This window comes from Sebastes fasciatus, chromosome 12 (genome assembly GCF_043250625.1).
Source record: "Sebastes fasciatus isolate fSebFas1 chromosome 12, fSebFas1.pri, whole genome shotgun sequence".
NCBI classification, from domain to species: Eukaryota; Metazoa; Chordata; class Actinopteri; order Perciformes; family Sebastidae; genus Sebastes; species Sebastes fasciatus.
This window is the reverse complement of record NC_133806.1, coordinates 12,869,763-12,889,950: the sequence shown is the minus strand read 5'-3', so window position 1 is coordinate 12,889,950 and position 20,188 is coordinate 12,869,763. Positions and strand designations below refer to the sequence as shown.

General features: G+C 42.5%; 1 protein-coding gene and 1 long non-coding RNA gene across 10 annotated transcripts in view; one reads left to right on the top strand and one right to left on the bottom strand.

Annotated features, from left to right (window-relative positions):
• erfl1 (Ets2 repressor factor like 1) overlaps positions 1-20,188 on the top strand; it is a 109,790-nt gene that overhangs the window by 55,748 nt on the left and 33,854 nt on the right. For 7 of the 9 annotated variants that reach the window (XR_012596126.1, XM_074653154.1, XM_074653157.1 and 4 more), the window contains one exon: positions 7,238-7,393. The gene's annotated coding sequence lies outside the window, so the exon portion shown is untranslated. Of the gene's footprint in view, positions 1-2,759; positions 2,879-6,824; positions 7,073-7,237; positions 7,394-20,188 lie in introns of those variants that run through there. The other 2 variants (XM_074653153.1, XM_074653155.1) reach the window with 2 other exon arrangements.
• On the bottom strand, positions 1,915-6,622 carry LOC141778736 (uncharacterized). The gene is made up of 3 exons (XR_012596127.1): positions 6,090-6,622; positions 2,591-2,856; positions 1,915-2,404 (listed from the first exon to the last, which is right to left on the bottom strand). It is a non-coding gene; the product is annotated as an uncharacterized LOC141778736 (long non-coding RNA).

The following is a 20,188-nucleotide window of genomic DNA, read 5'->3' as shown; positions in this document are numbered from 1 at the left end:
CAAGTATACAATGCACACGCGTGAGCCTTTTACCAGTTCACTCTGCTGCGATTTGACATCCATTCACATGAAATTTGATATCAATCAGTCACAGCGGGGCTGTGTTGTGCCACAATTAAAAACCGCCCTATCAGAACGGCTCACATACCAAAATTAGCTGTCATGATCGGGCCGCGGGACAGAACACATTGGATTTGCATTGAATAGACATAAAACATACCAAATGTGAGGAGACAGCAAATCCATACAGTGAAAAGTGAGCTAAGAATCCCCTGCTCTACTTATATTAATTAACTCAGTCAATGGGGATGTGATAGGTCAGTTATTCATCCTCTTCCAGCGCCTCCCCACTCTGTCACATATACCTCCCAGGTGTCAGACGCTCCAGCTGCTGAGCGAGGATCAGCGGGGGGGAGAAAAAAACACCCCGCTGCGGACGTTAGAACGCGCCGGTCTGAGATCAGCGGTTAGAGGTTACTGGCACGTTTCTTCTTCTACTTTTGCCCTTTTTGGATTTTAGAGGTGACATGCACAAATGCAACAGACACTGCAGCATGCATGTTCAAATACTGTCATGCATCGGCAGCACGCACACACACACACACACACCAGTGGTCACATCAATATCGCCATGACCCTCAGGGGACTCGCAGTATTGGCAAAGCTTTCATCTGCTGAGTGTGTGAGCATCTGATACTCCCTGCTCCCGACACACACACACACACACTCAAGCTAGACATACAGTAAAAAAACGGCCATACACACAAACAAGTACACAAAGCTACATCCAGTGCAGCTTTGTGAAGGTGTGTTTGAACCCCAAAAAATCCAGGAAAAGGAGTGGAGAAAGTGTCAGTTGGAGGGGTTAACAAGCAGTGAAGGCTGAGATCAGCAGTCGACACTAGAGGGCGATAAAGAGGTGCATGTGTGTGGTGATGGATGTGTAGTGCTGTGGCTGTGACCATGGCCATGTTGTACCAATATTGCTTCATACATTCAACGTTTTTTGGCCTCCGACAGTTTTGTACACCATTTTTTTTTATTTTGAAAAAGGGCTGATTTAAATACATGAGGCGTGTAAAGGACTGAAGAGTGAATTAGCCTTTTTTCACATTTAATTAGACTTGCAACTAATTATATTATTATTATTTTTTATCATTGATCAATCTGATGATTGTTTTCTTGATTAGTTGATCAAACATTTGGTCTATAAAATGTCAGAAAATAGTGAAAAATGCCCTTCAAAAAACAGTCCCAAACCCAAAGATATTCAATTTAAAAACAAATTTAAACAGAAAAAAAACAGCAAATCCTTACATTTGAGATGCTTGGCATTAAAAAGCTAAACAAAAATCCCATAATCAGAATAGTTGCTTATTGATTTTCTGACTAATCGATTGGGTGACTAATCATTTTAACTCTAATTTCAGTCAACAGTGAAAATACTTCTGTTACTCCTGCTCAGCACTAAAACAAGAGAAACACCAAAAAACGATCGCTTCCCAAAGTTGCTTTCTACCTCCAACATCTGCTCGCTGCTGATACGACCCTTGCCCTCTTTAGCAGTGGGTGCATGTCATGTTATCAGTACAAGAATTTGACCTTATTCCACTGTCAGGGAGCCATTATAAATCAGAGTAACTTCATCTAGACACCCAGCAGACAACACAGCATCCTGTTCTTCCTTCCAGCTTCCTTTGATTCCTTCACCTCCTCTCTCTTCTCCTCTTTTGATTCCCTTGTCATAGACTCCGGCTCTCTGCACTCAAGTGAGCTCCATAGGTTTACCTAATTGATTATTAAGTTGCTGATTGGGGATCAATTAAATAATTAAAGTTGGTTAAGGGCAGAGTCGATTTACTGGCACGGGAGCCACGGCATGCTCTTCTTTACTGTGTGTGTGCACAGGTGTGTGTGTGTGTGTGTGTGTGTGTGAGAGTTCATTCATGGAGACGGTTGATAGAAGTGATGCTATTGAGTCAAGATAATGTGTTTCATCGTAATTTTGCTGCAGGGACAGCAGGGAAAATGTTGATACCAACGGTGGATTTCTTCTTAGTAGCGACTGACAGGTAGAGCTCGACCTTTTGCTGAGTGGCATTTTAGGTTTCCTTCATATTCACGGAAGAAAAAAGATGATAATGTTGTGGTGCAGGTTGCATTTTACTCCACATGAGGAGAGGAAATCACAGTGATTCCTCTTAGTTTCAGAGGGTTTTCTGTCAAAGAAAACACTTGTCAGGAACAATAAAACCCAGTCCTTCATGTGACAACTTCCTTTGCTTCTTTGGGGGAATCGCTCCTTCTGGATTCCAGTTGAGCAACTTTTTTGTGGGGTCAACATGTTGGTGACCTCTTGGTGGCCAGGAGGGGAGATGGAGAGAGGTGCTCCTCTCAGAGAGCCCTAAAAGGTAAAACACACACACCATTACACTCTCACACACACACACACCCAAACCTCATATATGAGACACAGGAGCGGAAACGGGTCGAATCCTACTTCAAATTCTCTTTCCTCTCGGCTTGTCGACCGGGGAAAACAAACCGACCTGAGGCACAGCGAATGGGGATTTACTAATTAACTACTTACACACACACACTGAGGGAGAGAGAGAGAGAGAGAGAGAGAGAGAGAGAGAGAGAGAGAGAGAGAGAGAAGAGACACACACCTCCTCTCCTCCCTCCTCTTCCTCCCTCCTCTTCCTCCCTCCTCCTCCTCCTCCTCCTCCCTCCCTCCCTCTGCTCTCCTCCCTGGGTTCAGGTTGGTAGTAGCTCTGCCTCTCCTCTCCGGTCGGAGTGAATGCTTGTGGATAGACTGGTCGCACTTCAGCCGCTTCAGAGCTTTAACAACACTTCCTGAAAATATAAAAAAACGGAGGTATGTTGTATCCGCTTTGTACATTATTTGATGACATATAATATTTATTTTTAAGGGTGATTTTTTTGTTTATTTTTCTCGAGGGAAAAAAAGTTGGCTTCTTGTGCACCGTAGTGTGTTTAAAATGTGGAAGGATGGATTTGTGCATTATAGTGTGTTTTAAAATATGATTGAATTGTGCTGGCGATATTATTGTTTATTTTGATCTATTACTAGAACAATTGTTTTGGCCTGTATTTACTGTCAGTTTGGGGATAACCAAAAAAGTTGACCCGTGCGTAATTTACGCAGCTGCTATTATTTGGGAAGCTTGGATTTCCTTTTATAGTCTCCGGTTCGGAAACTTTGTGCAAGTTTAAGTCTTGTGCATGCACACACACACACACACACACACTCACACAGCAGGAGAGGGGAAATAAATATCCTGGTTTTGTGCGTGCATGTGCAGTTGTGGAAGTGTCTGCTTCTCTGGAGCACTTTGATGCGTTCAGCTGTCGGCGTTGGCCCGGATTAGCCTCTAAGTGTCTCTATTTGTTAAGGCGGCCAGCCCTCACCTCCACACACACACACACACACACACTGCCCTATCAATCAGTCAATTAAACAGCCACTCACACACGGAGAGCTGCACGAGACCTCAGCCGGTGCATCTCTCTCTCTCTCTCTCTCTCTCTCTCACTCTCTCTCTCTCTCTCTCTCTCTCTCTCTCTCTGGTCGTGTGTGTGTGTGTGTGTGTGTGTGTGTGTGTGTGTGTGACCCCGTTTAATTTACCTTGATAAATGTGTGTGTGCGTGGGTGTGTGCGCGCCCTATAATCATATTCCTCCACTTCTGATTGAAATTCATATTTGTGTTTTAATTGCTTTTCAAGGTGAGATTCTTGCGCAGCATCCTTGTTTTCTTGCATGGATTGTCACATTGTTGCAGTGACATACAACTTATGTGAACTTTTTTATGGGAAAATGTAAAATTATTTTATCACATCAATATAAGGGGCACCTATATCAGTAATTGCAAAACAAACATTTTACAAAAAAGTAGTCCCTTTTTCTGCATATTTCCTCCGTGTGTTTGTGTGTGTGTGTGTGTGTGTGTGTGTGTGTGATTTTTAATTTCTTTTGCTTTTGCTCCATGTCCACAGATTTGGGATGTAATTGCACGTGCTAATATTTTTTTTGTAAAATATCTTTATTTTTAATTAATTAACAATGAATCAATGAGAAACTAAAACAAACACATGTTTTTGTTAACTTAAAGTTGGAAATCTCAAGTTCACCCTCCTGCCTCCTTGCAGAGTGAGTTTTCAGCAGAACTCCATAGCATTTATTTTTCAAGTTTTTATTCCCACTTCTACACAAAACCACATTTCCCTCCTCACCTCCTAAGAAAAAAAAATCAAGCAAGCAGCTCCAACTCTTAGACTCTCTGTGACCGTCCGCCAATGTGTTCACCAAAGGAAAAAGCCCAAGTTTACTGTATAACGGGGGTGAAGCAGATGATGATTTGTTTGTGTGTTCTCAGACTCGCATGGGAGTTAGTTTCAGAAGTGCTCGCATCGATACAGCGCGGAGCCAAAACTTGAAAAAAAATATTTGGAATAATCTTTATGTGGATTCGCTGGTCGCTCCTCAGATTTTTTTTTTTTTTTTTTTCCTTTTTAGGTGTTTACCCTCCTCACAACTTTGATGCATATTTATGCGCGCCGTGGGTGTACTCCATCAATTATTTGTGCCAGTATATTTCCAGATAAACAGTGTTTGTAAATCAATACATGCATGTAACTATTGCAGATTAAGAGATCGATCAATGGATCCACCCTAACCCCGACCAATGTTGTTTTTCTGGCATCAATTATTCACATCTAACTTTTAAACAACACTATAGCCTGCTGCCTCAACAAAGTTTTACTGCCAGAAAAACAAGATTTAGAAGTGAAGAAAGCTTTAGGTTCATTTGTTGAATTCACAGCAAATACATTTACCAAAACACATAATAATAATAATAATAATAACATAATATTATATATTAATTAACAATATGTCTTCTATCGATTCGCAATGTAATTGTTTTAAATAATAATAATAATTTGTTTTCTGGTTTATTGCTTTTTTTTCGGGCATCATTAAAAGTGTATTTTTGTAACTTTACAATCAAACATTTTCACTGTCTGCTTCAGCCTGAACCAGTTCTGTCTGTGTTTCCTATGTGTGAAGTTTCAGTCCAACATGTTGAACCTCTTCTCTCCTCTCCTCTCCAGTCTCAGTCTCTCTGAGCTCAGTTTCAGCCGGTTTAATTGGATTACTTCCCGGGTTTTTGTGCCGGTTTCTCGCCGGCCGACTCATCCGTCTCTGTGCTGTCAATACACGGTGGAAATATTTCCGACATTAAATGGCATTTGGGGGAAATTTCTCCCCACGTCACTCACCCTCCTCCTCCTTCATCCTTCACCTCTGCTCGGCTGCTTTGAACTCGTTAACCCTCCAATTACATCTGTTATAATATCAGCTGCTATTTACCACACACACAGTGTGCAGGCAAATATTAGAAATATCTCTCCAGACACTGATAGCACAGCTCTGCTCCACTTATTTACAGTAATAATAATAATAATAATAATAATAATTATAATAATAATAACAATAATAACTGATAATAATAATAGACTTGCTAACAAGGAGGATATATTTAATTTAATAATTTAATACATTTATTTTCGTTTCAAAATAATCCCTTTATTATTATTATTATTATTATTATTATTATTATCATTCTTATTATTATTATTATTATTATTATTATTATTATATCGAACAAATAATCTGCACTCAAGAGTTGATTTCTGAAGGCATCCTGGTTTGAACTTTAAACTCCACTTTTTTTTACTTTACTTTATTATGATTATTTCCATAATCGTTTTATGATTTAATTTGCTCGTATTAATGAGTTTGATTTAATCTTTAAGAATTAAAAAATACTTAACTAATTTACTGCTGTTTTCTTCTCGTAATTCACTTGTTATTCACTCGCCGTCACTTCCAAATATAATAAAATACAATGTCGATATTGCTGTTTCTTTTTTATCCGTGTATCCATTCTTTTGCTTTATTTTTGAAGAATTGTTAGAATTATTATTTTACATGAAATTCATATATTTTTTTTAGAGTTAACCTGAGTTTTTTTAGATCCAATAAATGCTTTGAAATCAAACTTACTTTTCGAGTTATGTGATCTTTTGGTGAGGAATTAATATTTTGGATGTAACCTCCCCTCCTAATATATTCTCTTTATTTTGTTTTTTCTTTCCTCTCCGCTTTTTGGAAATGGACTATTGGTTTTCTTTTATTCATCAAGGCAGTCGACTTATGGAGGCTCTCACCTCTCCTCATCTCCATCTCACTCGGAAAAAAGAAACTTCTGACTGAGCGCAAAGAGGCGGGTTTTGATTTTTAAAAAATGCTCTCATCCTTAATGTGTTGTCATCTGGAAAGCAATTTCGTATGATCAAAGTGCGGCTAGTTAGTGCGGTCAATATCCTTTTCCAGCCAGCTTCTCACATATCGATAACAAGACAGCGTAGCCTCTCTCTGCTGCTGCTGCTGTGCTGCGTTCAGGGCCTCTCTGGATCCTATGCGCGTAAAAACAGCTATAATACCTCATATATACATTATCACAAGGCTTCAATATAATACAGCAAAATTAAAAGTCACTCTGGGGATTTTGTTGGAATATTTTTAGAGACATCAAACTCGACGAATGAAAACACAACGAAGTGCGATAAAGTCATTCCAGAATCAGAATCAGAATTAGAATCAGAATAAACACGATTCTGATTCTGATTCTGATTCTGATTCTGATTCTGATTCTGATTCTACACTAGGAATTTGCTTTGGTGTTGTTGGTGCGAGTCAAACAGTATAATAACAAAAGAATAGATAAAAAACGTTTGAATAAAATAAGAATTAAAAAAATCGAATTTCTACCAATATACAATATACAAAATAAGCTATAAACAAAAATAAACATGATATAAACAGATAGTGCAAATATTGCCGGTGTGCAAACAACATTTACAAATAAGTGCGCACAATTTAAAGTCATTATAGGGTTTATTCTATATAGTGATTTTTCCTCATGCTGTTCTCTCTTCCTCCCTGTCGCCGTCTCCGTTACTGTATGACAGTAAAGAGTAAATAAGGTGATTGATCTGTGGTCGATGTGGCAGCAGTGGTCCTGCGGGAGAAACAACACAACTCCAGCCCCAGGATCGGCTCCACTCAGCGGCCACACACACTCGTCTTTTTGTGTGTCCTATAATGAGAATTTAATTTACTATCTGTTGTGTTTTTTTGTTTTTTTTTAGTGACGCCTTCGTGCAGTGCGACAGCGGCACTTTCCTCCATCCTCGGGTCGGAACAACCAGCGCAGCGGCGATCAAACTCCAGTCCGGTCCGAGAGAGACGGTGGTCGGACTTCGGCCTCAGGTGCATCTCTGAGGCGGGGCGACGCGGAGGTCCAGGTAGGTGAACTTCCTCCTAATAAGTCTCCCTTTTGCTTTCCTAGCTGCTTTTTCTTTTACACCTGTCTTCATTTTGTCTTTTAAAAAACAACAACACGCTCATTAATTGCACACAAAAAACGCATATTTTCAAACTATAGGAAGAGAAGTCACTTAAGGTCAAGATGTTTTTTTCCATGGGAGGAGTGTTTTGATTTAAAATGGAACCACAGTGTGTCCATGTGGAGATACAAATCATGATACTTGCAAATGGAATAGTAATTATATACTATATATATATAATTTTAATGTATATTACTGCACAATATGAAATCTTGCAGACTCCCACAGACAGATTATGAACAAAGACATTTTGATTGTTACATAATAGTTTTGGTTTTTGAACGTTGCAAAATTTTCTTGGTCAGACCACTTTGATCAGCTTTGGATTCAGGTTTGTGTTTGTTTTTGAAACACCTCTTTCTTTCTTGCTTTTGAAAATGTGTCGGAGTGTGCGGTGAAGCAGCACAGACCTGTCTGTGAATAATCAAAGGTGTCCAATGCACCATGCGATAGCCCTTGGCCATTACGATCACATGCAAGATGCTCCTCCAGCCACCCAAACGTCTGAACGCTTCCTCCGGCTCCTCTGCTCCCTTCTAATCCTTCCTGTCTGATATTAGCCCCTTGGCGCACCTTAAAATTTGTGTTTCATTATTCATTATTCAACACGTATTACTTTTTGGTTGCAGACACACTTCTACCTGTTACACCCCAAGCCTATAGGGCAACTGAAGGACTCCTCTGTATCTTTCTCAGCATCTCCAAGCCTCTTGTCCTGCTCCCCCCTCCTCTCTCCCGTGGCCCTCATACCCGTGTCGTCTCTCGCTGCCACACCTGGTAACTACAAACTTGTACACAATAATAACAGCCAGATGTATCCATCTATCTCTCTATCTAGCCTGTCGGCAGTTAGTGGAGTGGCTGAGAGACTTGCAGGCGTGAAAGGTCAGTTAATCAATGGCGCACAATTTGACAAATCCCAGCGACTCTTATCATCCTCACGGGCGTTTAGGGCCGAAAGGAGGACCACAGAGATAAATGCTTAATCCTGACTGCACTGTGAGAGAGAGAGAGCGCGAGGGGACAGATACAGGAGCGCTGTGAAGCAGATGGGCATGCAAAGAGGTTTGGAGGTGGAGGGGGGGCTTTGAAGGAGTTGGCGAGTAGAGAGGAACGCGAGAAAGAAGGAGACGTGGAAGTGGCTCAAAGCGAAACTGGAAGGTGAACAAATGTGCCCGCATTTGGAAATGACAGATTCTCCTTTTCACTGTCACAATAAAAAAAAAGGAGGACGACTTCGTGGCTCTCAGATCATCGAATTCGCCTCGGGCTCGACAAGCCATGCACATGCACGTGCCTTCTGGGTTGACATAGAAATCCTGGTTCGCTCTCAGTTATGGCTCTGCTGCTGTGTGTAAAGTTGAGAAAAACCTGAGGAAAACAAAGGTGTATGAGTGGTTGAATTCTCCTGTGGCATGTTAGCCCGCCCGCAGCAGTGTGCAACCAAGAGGAAAATGAGCTTTTGTCCACAAGGCTGGCCTCTTTTTTCTCTCCGTTTTTTTGAACTGCAGGGGTTTGGAAGGTGGCACAATTTCTTTGCCCTTATACCTTGAACAAGGATCACCCCAGTGTGACATGGTGGCAGTTGTTTTGTATTGAACTGTAATGCACTTTTTATTTGTTGCTGTGGTTTTATTGGCATTAATCTCATTTAGGTTAATGATCAAAATGGTGTCATTCATGTCAACCAAAACTGATTTCTTGAATGCTTGTGTGCACTTCACGTCCGTGTGCTTTGGGAGCTGCTTGAGCAATCACACAGACAGACGCTCATGTCCTTTATCTCCATCGCAATACAAGTTCAGTGTAATTCGATTGAGATTAGTTGCACTGGCATGACAGCAGATCCCTAGTATTGCCAAAGCACTTAGGAGGCAATGACAGGACCACATCGACGTGCACCGCTAACACATACACAACACCCTGCGACTGGCCAACCTTGTAGAGAGAGAGAGAGAGAGAGAGACGAAGTGGAGAATGGAGAGACAGAGTGACAGCCAAGTCAAAGAGGTTTTGGCAAAATCTCAGGATGATGAAGTTAGAGGATGATAGAAAGTTGTCGAAAGAGTGCGAAAAGAAGAGGGGGGAAAATGATGAAGGGACCCGGATGACGAACAGAGTTGAAGCATGACAGAGTGCGTCCAAAAAAGATGAAAGAATGATTGACTCCCAGGGAGAGTGATGGAGAGAGAGAAGGAGGGAGATGAACTGGAGGAAGAATGAAGTGAAAGAGAGCAAGCAGGGAGAGAAAGGACCGAGGACACGAGATAAAGGGAGCAAGAGAGGATAAAATGTTTAAGAGTGATGTACGAGAAGAGGGGAGAGGAAGAGATTTACTAGAAGAGAGATTAAGTCAAGTTGTCCCCGGTCAGTCATTAATCCGATTTAAGAGCAATTAAGGTGAGACTGATTCCTTCCTAGAGAGAAAGAAATAGATGGAGAGGCTGAAGAGAGGGGGTGGAGGGGGGAGAAAGAGAGGAGACAGCGAGGGAGAGAAGGAAAGAGTGATTGAAAGAGAAAAGTGGGAAAATAAAACAAGGTGTCTGAACTCTGAATGCTGGTTAGTGGACAATTTAGAAGCAATGCAGAAAACATGGAGACACATTTCAAACTGTGAGACGCAGTTACACAGTTGTGATGTTTTACTACATGCACAAGACTTAAAAATAGATCAACCTACATGTAAAAACTGTTGCAGGTCAAACAGGAGTTAGGGGTGAGAGGTGATATATATTTGTTTAAAAGGTTTTGGTCGTGCTTTTTTCCTACACACTGGCATCCCTTTGAATAACAGACATTTCCCGGGAGATCAGGATCACACAGAAGTAACTCCTGACACTGTTAAGAGAAGCTTAATGTGAAAGCAACCAACCAGGACCTCTAGTCTGCGTGTTGCTACCTGTGAGATTATTCCTCCGAGAGCGGACAGAAGAAGTTGTGAAGTTGAGTTTGAGGTGAGAGCACAAAGGCCGTTTCCCTCTCGTCAACATTGAACCAGAGAAGGGCAGAGAGAGTGAGGGACAAAGTGGAGACGAATCTCCTTTGAATGAAAATGAAAAAAGCACAGAAGCAGTGAAGGTAGCTCCCCTCCTCCTCCTCCTCATCCTCCTCCTATTCCAACAAACCCCTCCAATCCCCGCTCAGTGTACTCTGTTGTTCCAGATGTGTATCAGAGGTCTCGGGGTCGACAGAGGGGTCCCTCCACCGCTGTAGCATTTCTGTGTCTATTGGGAGATGGTGGTCCTGATAGCTCGGCCGTCTGACACGTACACAACAGTACATAAATCAAACGCACACATACGCGCACTCCCTCCATTTATCTCCCACTCAAGCTGCGCGGTGATAGCCAGCCAACTCTGCATAGAGTCAGAGAGAGGGAGAGGTTGTGGTCCGTCTTGTTAAGTGGGAAAGTAATGGGTAGCCGTGAAAGGTTTACTTCTGTTGCTGCCATCTCCATTGTTCTGTCCTTCCCAGTGTTTGTGCCTCTTTTGTTTGATGTGCTTCAACAGTGTATAGCGCACTCGACCGCGTCCGTAATTGCCGTTCCACATAACTGCAGGACAAGAGTGTGTTATTATGAAGCCCGTTAAGGCAAAGAATGGAGCAAATTGAAAGCTGAGGTCGTAGATTTTGTTGTGCAACATTTTAGGCATCTGATTGGAAATTATTTTACATGATTTCAGTCACTTACATTGATGCTGAATACATCTGTTTTTTTTTAATGCAGCTCACCATTATATCCTGGCTTTTCTCCCATCAAGATTCTGTCTATTTTTCTGGGGCGCATCCATTGCAGTTTCTGTGTACCAATCTGTAGCCCATCACAAGTCCCAGATTGAGAGGCCATTTGGCTGCTGTTGACAGGAGGGAGCAGCTATTGACAGGGCCCTGCCGGGGAGGCGTGTCTCAGGCCCCACGTCCAAAGCGTTTGTGGCGTTTAATACACTGTAGCAGTGGTCTTCACAGCCCTCACCCTGCATGCTACTGCCATAGGGATCAATATGCACTGGGTTAGCGAGAAATGGACCATCTGATGCACACTCAGAGAGGGGGATGAGGGCAAAACGAGTGAGAGGGACAGAAACAGCAGGGAGGGGTGGGGTAGCGAGGGATTTAAAGGAAAAAGAGAGGAGCGGGCTTGAAAGAGGGGAGATGGCGAGACCAAAAGGAGGAGAAGAGAAGACAGGAAATGATTAGAGGCACGGTTTAAAAGACATGGAGGCAGAGTGTTGCCCAGCACGGAGATAGATAGCAAGGGAGAGAAAGTGGTCAGCGGTTGAAAGAGACGTTCAACTGGGAGAGAAAACAGATTGGAGTGAACGGCAATAGACACTGAAAAAGAGGAAGACTCTAGACACCAGGGAGGATACACACAGGAAAGGAAAAAAGACATAAGGGAAGAGAAGAGTGGGAGATAAGAAGGGAGAGGGGGCGGTAGACGAAAGGAGGGGGGAGAAAAACAGAGAGAGAGAGAGAGAGAGAGAGGTGCGGGGGAAGGATGAGGAGGAAGGGAGGGGAGGGGGGTAAAATTTCCATCAGGTTTTCAATTGGGGCGGATCAATAGTGTATTAGAGCTCACCTTGACCCCGTCTCTCCCCCTTCTCCCCGGCCCAGCACACAGGCCAAGCTTCTCTCCCTCACAGCAGGGGACAGAGAGGGGGAGAGATTGCATTACGGCCTCCCTTTCTTGGACCAAAGTGGCAGAAAATGGCACAATAAAAGCAAGAGTGGATAGAAAGAAAGAGGAAAACTAAGTCGCGGCAGGCAGAAACAGAGAAAGTGGGAGACGAGGAGTAAGAGCGAGCGGAGTGAGCTGGAGGAGACACCAGCGGGTGATATGTCGTGCTTGTTTGGACAGAGCTTTCTGAGAGAGGAAACCAGTGTGTGTGTGTGTGTGTGTGTGCATGTAGCCTCGACATGACTTGTTTGTATCACCACAATACTCAAAAGGACAGGTTGGAACATAAATATGTCGTCCACACAAAACACACGAATGCATACTTACATATGTACAGAGTGCAGACACACACTTGGATATAGAAATAGTTTATATAATTGTGCACACTCTTGATACACTCATAGGGACTGTATAACCTTGATAGTTAGTGCGCTGTTTTAAAACACAGTGTCCTATGGGTTGTATTTCTGCTATCTGCCGGGGGGGATCGTGTCTGAATGTACAGGCTGTTCTCATTCACTGTTAGTATTTATGCCTACTAAAAGTAATGTACTGTAATTCATATGTAACCCGCATAATCAAGAGCCAGGACGCGCAGGGCCGCCGCTAAGGAAGTCAGGTGACGTAGTATAAAGAGCAACAAACTCCATGTAAGGAGGATGGTGGGATGGATGGATGGGTCAAACAAACACAGGACTTTTACCCAGGTGACTGCTGTTCATTTCCCGTGTGAAACCAAAAGTCAACGTTGACTTATTTTACCTTACTTTTGTTAGGCAACTTACGTACTTAACTAACACCACCTCTGTGAGTCATGTAACAAACATATTTATTTTAAGTAACAAAGATAGTTATTTTAACCCAAGCCATGATCTTTTCCTGAACCAAACCAAATAGTTTTGTTGCCTAAATAACAGGTTCTGCACTGCAGGGGCTTGCGCAGGCGCATTGATCACTCATGTTGCCGGACATTCGTACAGTAGGAGAACCCCAAAAAATTTAGAAATTAATTTTCCTAAGATATATGAACTGTTGCATGAGGATACGTTGGCATGTAGTAGGGCTGTGTATTTGTACGAATCTGGGGATACGATACGTATCATGATGCAGGGGTAATGATTCAATATATTGCGATACTGTAAGCAAGATGATATATTGCGATTTTTAAATTTAATTGTAGGAAAACTGTCACAGTATAAAGATCACACCAGAAATACACCATGTGATTCTCATAAAGTGGGCATGTCTGTAAAGGGGAGACTCATGGGTACCCATGGAACCCATTTTCGTTCACATATCTTGAGGTCAGACGTCAAGGGACCCCTATGAATATCAACATGCCAGTTTTTCCTCGCCAAAATTTAGTGTAACTTTGGAGCGTTATTTATCCTCCACGACAAGCTAGTATGACATAGTTGGTGCCAATGAATTCATTAGGTTTTCTAGTTTCATATGATGCCAGTAACTTCACTCTAGCATTAAAACTGAGCCCGCTACAACCTCCGAAAGATCGAATAGTGGCAATGTTTAAGAGGTTAATTAAAGATCAATACATTGTTTTGGAGAATCAATACAATATTGCACAACATAATATTCCGATACTTGTGTGTATCGATATCTTGTGTGCATAAGCCTGCTCTCATGGGACATTTGTAGGAGCTCATTTGTATTTTTTTTTTTATTTGTATGATGTATTTGAAAAATACGGGCTGTATGGACCGCCTGCTTTAACTTGACCTTGACCATAATCATCTTAACCCCAGAGTTCAAAACTTAAAGCTGCATTCAGCAATTTCTGACCACTAGGGGCAAGAAAACAACCCAAAACAAACCCACAGAAACAGAGCACCTGATACCTGATTGTGGGAGTGGTGGATTGGTGTATAGCAACATCATCGTTCGCATCACTTCACAGACCTGCAATTAATGTTTGCTTTTTTATTCACCGTAACCACAATCTTTCACTAAACTAAATCATGCTGTGGTTGCCGCGCAGATATTGTGGGGAGCAATCATTTAAAATAGTGGCGTTTGACGTAAAAAGAAGAAAACGCTGTCATTGAACGTATTCTGAGGTTTTGCAGAATCAAATATCGTTGCTTTGTCTGGTGATAGGGTTGGATATACTTACAGCTTATCAAGTAGTTATAGCTAAACTGGTAGCATTTGCCAACTTCCTTCTCTAGCTACTGCTTTACTTTGATTTTCTGCAGTTTCATGCTAGCCAGGTAGCAGACATTCACCTTATGCAAGCATATTAGATGTTTGCCACATTATTTTGTTCAAGCTGTGCTTATACACCATTCGTAGCTATACCTATGAAAAGTAATGCACTGTAATTCGTATATATTTCCCACTAAATCAATTTGTATGGAATCCACGTATTCATGAACCAGGAAGTATAAAGAGCGACAAACGCTGCATAGGGAGGAGGTTGGGCTGGATCAAAAAACATCAGACTTTTGCCCAGGAGATTGCTGTTCTTATCCCATGTGAAACCAGAATCAACGTTGATTTATTTGTCACGTAACTTCCGTACTTAAGTTACGCCACTTCTGGAGTTATTTTAACCCAAACAACGATCTTTTCCTAAACCTAATTGAATAGTAGGGGTGTAACGATTCATCTACTACATCGATGTATCAATTTATATTCCTACGATCATATTCCTACGATCAGACTACATCGCCTTACTCAGCAAGTTGTCCTTCACGGGAGACGTATATCGATATAAAATCGATTTGAAACGCAAAAATCGATAGTTTAACATAGTTTTAAAATGTTTTTCTGTATGTTTTCATGTATGAAAAGACCACAAATGAACACTGTAGGTGGACAACTTGATTACTATAAGCATTATTTAAACAGAGTTTGTATAGGAATGATTCTGTCCCAAGCTGTTTGATCACTATAAGCGGTTGATTACTGTATTATTACTCTACCTTTTATATTGAAAATGAGGACAGAAGCAGCAGGTTAAATCACTGTTCATTTAACTTGAATAGAAGTTGGTTTATTATATTTTGTGTTAAATATTGCACTGCCTTGTATCTTGAAAACTGCATCAGTAGGTCCTGAAGTTGCACTTTTTATTATTTTCAAATAAAAGGTGTATGTATTTGCCATTAATCGTTGTTTACTTGTTTATGTCCCTAATTAATTTATCCCTGATTCCCTTACAAGATAAACTCTGAGGAATCCTGACCTGCACGGTCCAGTATCCAGATATTTATTTCACACTGATTGAATTTTTGGCGAAAAAAGTTACTGTATCGATTTCAAATCATTGAATTGTATCGTATCGCTCTAGATGAGCCAAATATCGTCCTTGAATCATATTGGAACCATGGAAATCGTATCGTATCGTTGTAAAAACCTATCGTTACACCCCTATTTAATAGTTTTGTTGCCTAAACCTAACCAAGTCAACCTTTTCTTAAACCTAACCAAGTTGTTTCCTGTGAAGACGGAAGTTTACTTTTAAAAGACTGTATGTATGTAATGAGCAGAAATGCGTCACGTGTTGCTGGACATTTGTAGGAGAAGGCTTGAAAAATGAGGAATCATTTTTCATAAGATATACATACCGATGAGGATTTGTTTGAGGAAACAAAACAATGAGCGAAAACCGGCTAAAAGAGTTGTCTGTTGATCCTCAGTGGGATTGACACTACAAATTCACTTATTCAATGTTTATGTCAAAAATATCACACAGCAATTTTGTAGTTTACAAAATAATCTAGATCTATCATGTGAAAACTTGATCTTTTTGTCTTATTTCTATGACCTGCGGTGAGAATAAGTTGCACACAAAGACTCCGACATGCGGACAACCACCCACACACACAGAGAGAGAGAGAGACATACATAAGGCTGGTAGGACACTCTCCATCACTGGAGGACAGCAAGATGTGAAGCTGTTTGAGGAGGACAGAGGCAGGGGGCAGACGGAGCGGTTGATGGGGGGAGAGGTTGAATAAAAAAAATTGATCTGTGAATTTAGCATTTAGACACAGTTTACAAAGCGATATAGAGGGGAGGCACAGGAGCAGAGGGGACTGTGCGGGGGAGGACACTTAACTTTACAATAGGTCAGCTTTACCTATTTGACTAACTGTAACCCTGACGTCCTGCCTTGCTGCGCCGCTCATATACCCCAGAAAATAACCACAAAATAAGATTCTCAGATTCTCCTCTCAGCGATCCGTCTTTGGGCGAGCGTGTGATTTAGCTGTTTAGACAGGAGCTTGTTTGTAAAAGCGCAGACCTACTAGCAGCACCATCCTCATCTCTTCCCCACATTTCCTAATGCTGTTCCTATTGTCACCCATCCACACTCCGGTGCACATGCACACGCCAAGACGCCCGACAACAAAACACAAATGCACACACACGCATGCACCCTATCTCTGACACACACACACACACACACACACACACACACACACACAGTAACACACATACTCTGTCCCACTCGCTGAGGGGGAGAAAAGGGAAGAAAAAAGGAGAGAAAAAAGAAATCGATCGCCGGGGATAGCGGTGCGCGTCGGAGAATCGTATCTTGTCAAAATAATATATTACCCTCATCCCCGCCTGATCGATGCGGTGGATTAGGGACGGAGGGCTCCCTATCTCCCCTCCTCTCTCTCTCTCTCTCTTCCTCCTCGGTGCTTGGTGCAGTTTAATATTTACCTCCGTGAAAGAGCGGCCGCGACGGCTCTCAGCCCTAATTGATTCCGACACATGGGGCTCTGTGCTCAGGCTGCGGATGAGAGAGGGAGGGCCGGCTGGAATGCAGAGGGAGAGAAGAGAAAGAGAGGAAAGAAAGAAAAAAGAAAGGAATGAACAAGAAAAGAAAGAAAGAAAGAAAGGAGGGAGGGAGAAGGGGCTGCAGGGTAAGACAACAGTGTAAACAGCCAAATGGTGGAAAATGCATATGCTTATTTCAAGGAGGGAAGAGACAAAAGATGTCTTTAAGGAAAGAGAAAGAAGCTACAGGAAGAAAGGAAAGGGCAACAGTGAAAAGGCCAAGCTAAAGTATTCCATTTAAAGAAGTGGATGGGTAAAGTTTACAGGGAGGACAGAGTGACAGATGAACTAAAGGAAAGCCATGGAGGTCAGAGGAAATATAGTTGGAAAGGTGTAAGATGGAGATAGGCGAGCTTAAGGCGGAGAGGGATGGCAATGCACCATTAGGGGGGAGAGGGATGAATGGAACGGATAGCGGAGAGGAAATGAATCAGGAAGAATGAGGGAAACGGAGAGGAGTAGGTGGAAATGGGACAGCGCGCGGAAACGGCTCCGGGAGAGCAGGAAGAGAAACGGGAGGGATGAGGGCCGAGGAGAGCAAATGAGAGGGGATTAAGAGAGCGACACGAAGATGGATAGAAACGGAGGAGTGAAACATGACGGGCGGGATGTAGAGCACCAATAAAAACGCGAGAACGGGGAGAGAAGAAATAGAGGGGGGATGATGGAAAAAAGAAGCCCGGCGCAGAGGTGACAGAATGATATCAGGTGGGATAGACAGAAAACAGGAGTGATAGCGGAGCGAGAGGCGGGAGGGTAGAGAGGGACCATATTTTCCGTTGAAGGAACTGGCCTGTCACGCTGTTCCGCCAGCGCAGAGCAGCTCTATAAAATACAGGGAGCAGGCGGGTCGTGTCGGGTGACTTATGTGTATATCTAGGCTTTGTCAATATTTCTTTCTGTCTTCCTTCCTCTGTGCTCCCCCTATTGCCTTCTCGCTCCTGTGCTCTCTTTCTCCAACTCCAATTGTGCCTCCTCTCCCGCTCTGTGTGTGCGTTTGTCCCAGTTAAGTGCTCACTTCTTCTTCACAGCAGCCTTATTCATCTTCTTTCCTCTGTCAAGTGGGTGCAGATATACAGAAGGTTTTATATAGGGCCGTGTATAGGCAAGAATCTGGCGATACGATACGTATCGTGATACAGGGGTAACGATTCAATATATTGCGATACTGTAAGCAAGGTGATATATTGCGTTTCTTTTAATTTAATTTTAGGAAAACTGTCATAGTATAAAGAACATACCATTTTAGAATAGGCAAAAATAACACATTTATACTGCATTAAAAAAACTGCATCTTTTTGTGGGCATGTCTGTAAAGGGGCAACTCGTGGGTACCCATAGAACCCATTTTCATTCACATATCTTGAGGTCAGAGGTCACAGAACCCCTGTAAAAATAGCCATGCCAGTTTTTCCTCGCCAAAATTTAACGTAACTTCAGAGCGTGATTTATCCTTTGCAAGAAGCTAGTGTGACATGGTTGGCACCAATGAATTCTTTAGGCTTTCTAGTTTCATACGATGCCAGTAACTTCACTCTAGCTTTAAAACTGCCGCTAAAACCTCCGAAAGATTGAGTAGCAGCTGGGACCAACTGCGGGCTGAGGTTAATTAAAAATCTATACAGTGTTTTGGAGAATCAATACAATATCGCACAACATAATATTGCGATACTTGTGTATAGATATTTTCTTACACCCTAGTTTTGGAAAGCACCTTTTAAGGGTTGGCTTGGCAAACCAAATCCGACTGTGGCACAATGACTGGAGGACTTGGCAGGCGTATATCCCCCCCTGATTCTCCATTATGATACAATACAGGCAGGATGATGAGCCTTGCGGTCAAATTGACATCATTGACATGGCGCCAACACAAATATTCTCATTGATGTTCGCATCATAAAGTCTGTCTCTAACCCCAAAAACGAGCCACTGGTGTTTCACACGTACCACACCTACAAAGTCCCTGTTTTTCTCCTCTGCATGAGTGCGTTTATGAATGAATGCATGTGTTTGTGTACGTCTCCCTGTTTGCATACTCCTCTAGTCAGTCTTTGCCCCGATACAGAAGCACCGGGTGGTAGGCTGATTTATTCATGTGGTCCCTGGGAGGATTGCACCTCCTCTTCCTCATTTGGCATGGTTTAGTATCCTGAGCACAGGCCTGCGGAGACCTGGGTCCATGGGGGGGCCAGACATCCTGCAGATACTCTGCCCCGGTCTACAACATGCTGGACACTCACAAATTACCCTGCTCTACATTTCATGTATATTCATTAAGAAAACACGTTCAAACTTCTCACAGCAGTTCTGTCTTGCCAGACATGTGTAAGGTTGCTGCAATGTTGCCTGGATATTAGTTTAGCTGAGGACATGTAACTTTCAAGCCCAGTTTGAGTCCAGGTGGGAACTCGTCCCCACGAGAATTTGTATTAAAAGAAAGAAAACAATAGGTTTTGGTTTACGCTGGTATAAAAAACTGTCACCAGTGATTGTGATATGGATCTATTTTGAGCTGCCATCACGAGTCCATGACAACTGAGTATCACCGTGGAAACAGAGAGAGAGGAAAAAAAGATACAGGACATAGAAGTTGCACTCGATTGAAACAGAACTTATTTATTTCTACAGAACAAGCTGAAAATTCCCAATCCATCTCCATGACTTCCTTTGTCTCTGATCTATTGTTTTTTTCTTCCCTCTCTCTCTCTCTCTCTCTCTCTCTCTCTCTCTCTCTCTCTGTGTCGCCGTGTCTGTTCTTTATTTACACCTCTCCCCGTCTCTCTGCAGTGGCTCAGGGAGCGGTAACAGAAGTGTCACTTGTCATTATTGGTCTAATTCAGTAATCCGTCATCGTGCACTCACTGTATGCAGCGCATTATATGCCGGCACAGCAGGTGTACTACGCACTGAGGTGGAGATTCGATTTGACACGCACACACACAGGCGAGAAGGCCGACGGGGGCCGAGGCAGAGGCAGACGGGCGCCGAGTGTGAGTGTGTGTGTGTGTGTACATTTGCTTGTGTGTGTCTGTATAAGAGAGAGTGGGAGATGGAAACACAGATTGAATTTTTGTGAGCATGCTAGTCTGTGTATGTGAGTGTGTGTGTGTGTGTGTGCACACGGATATATGACTTCCAGGAGGTCTGTGTAATGGGAAGAGACAGAGATAGTATTAAAAGACATCATAGTAAATATGGAAACAGTC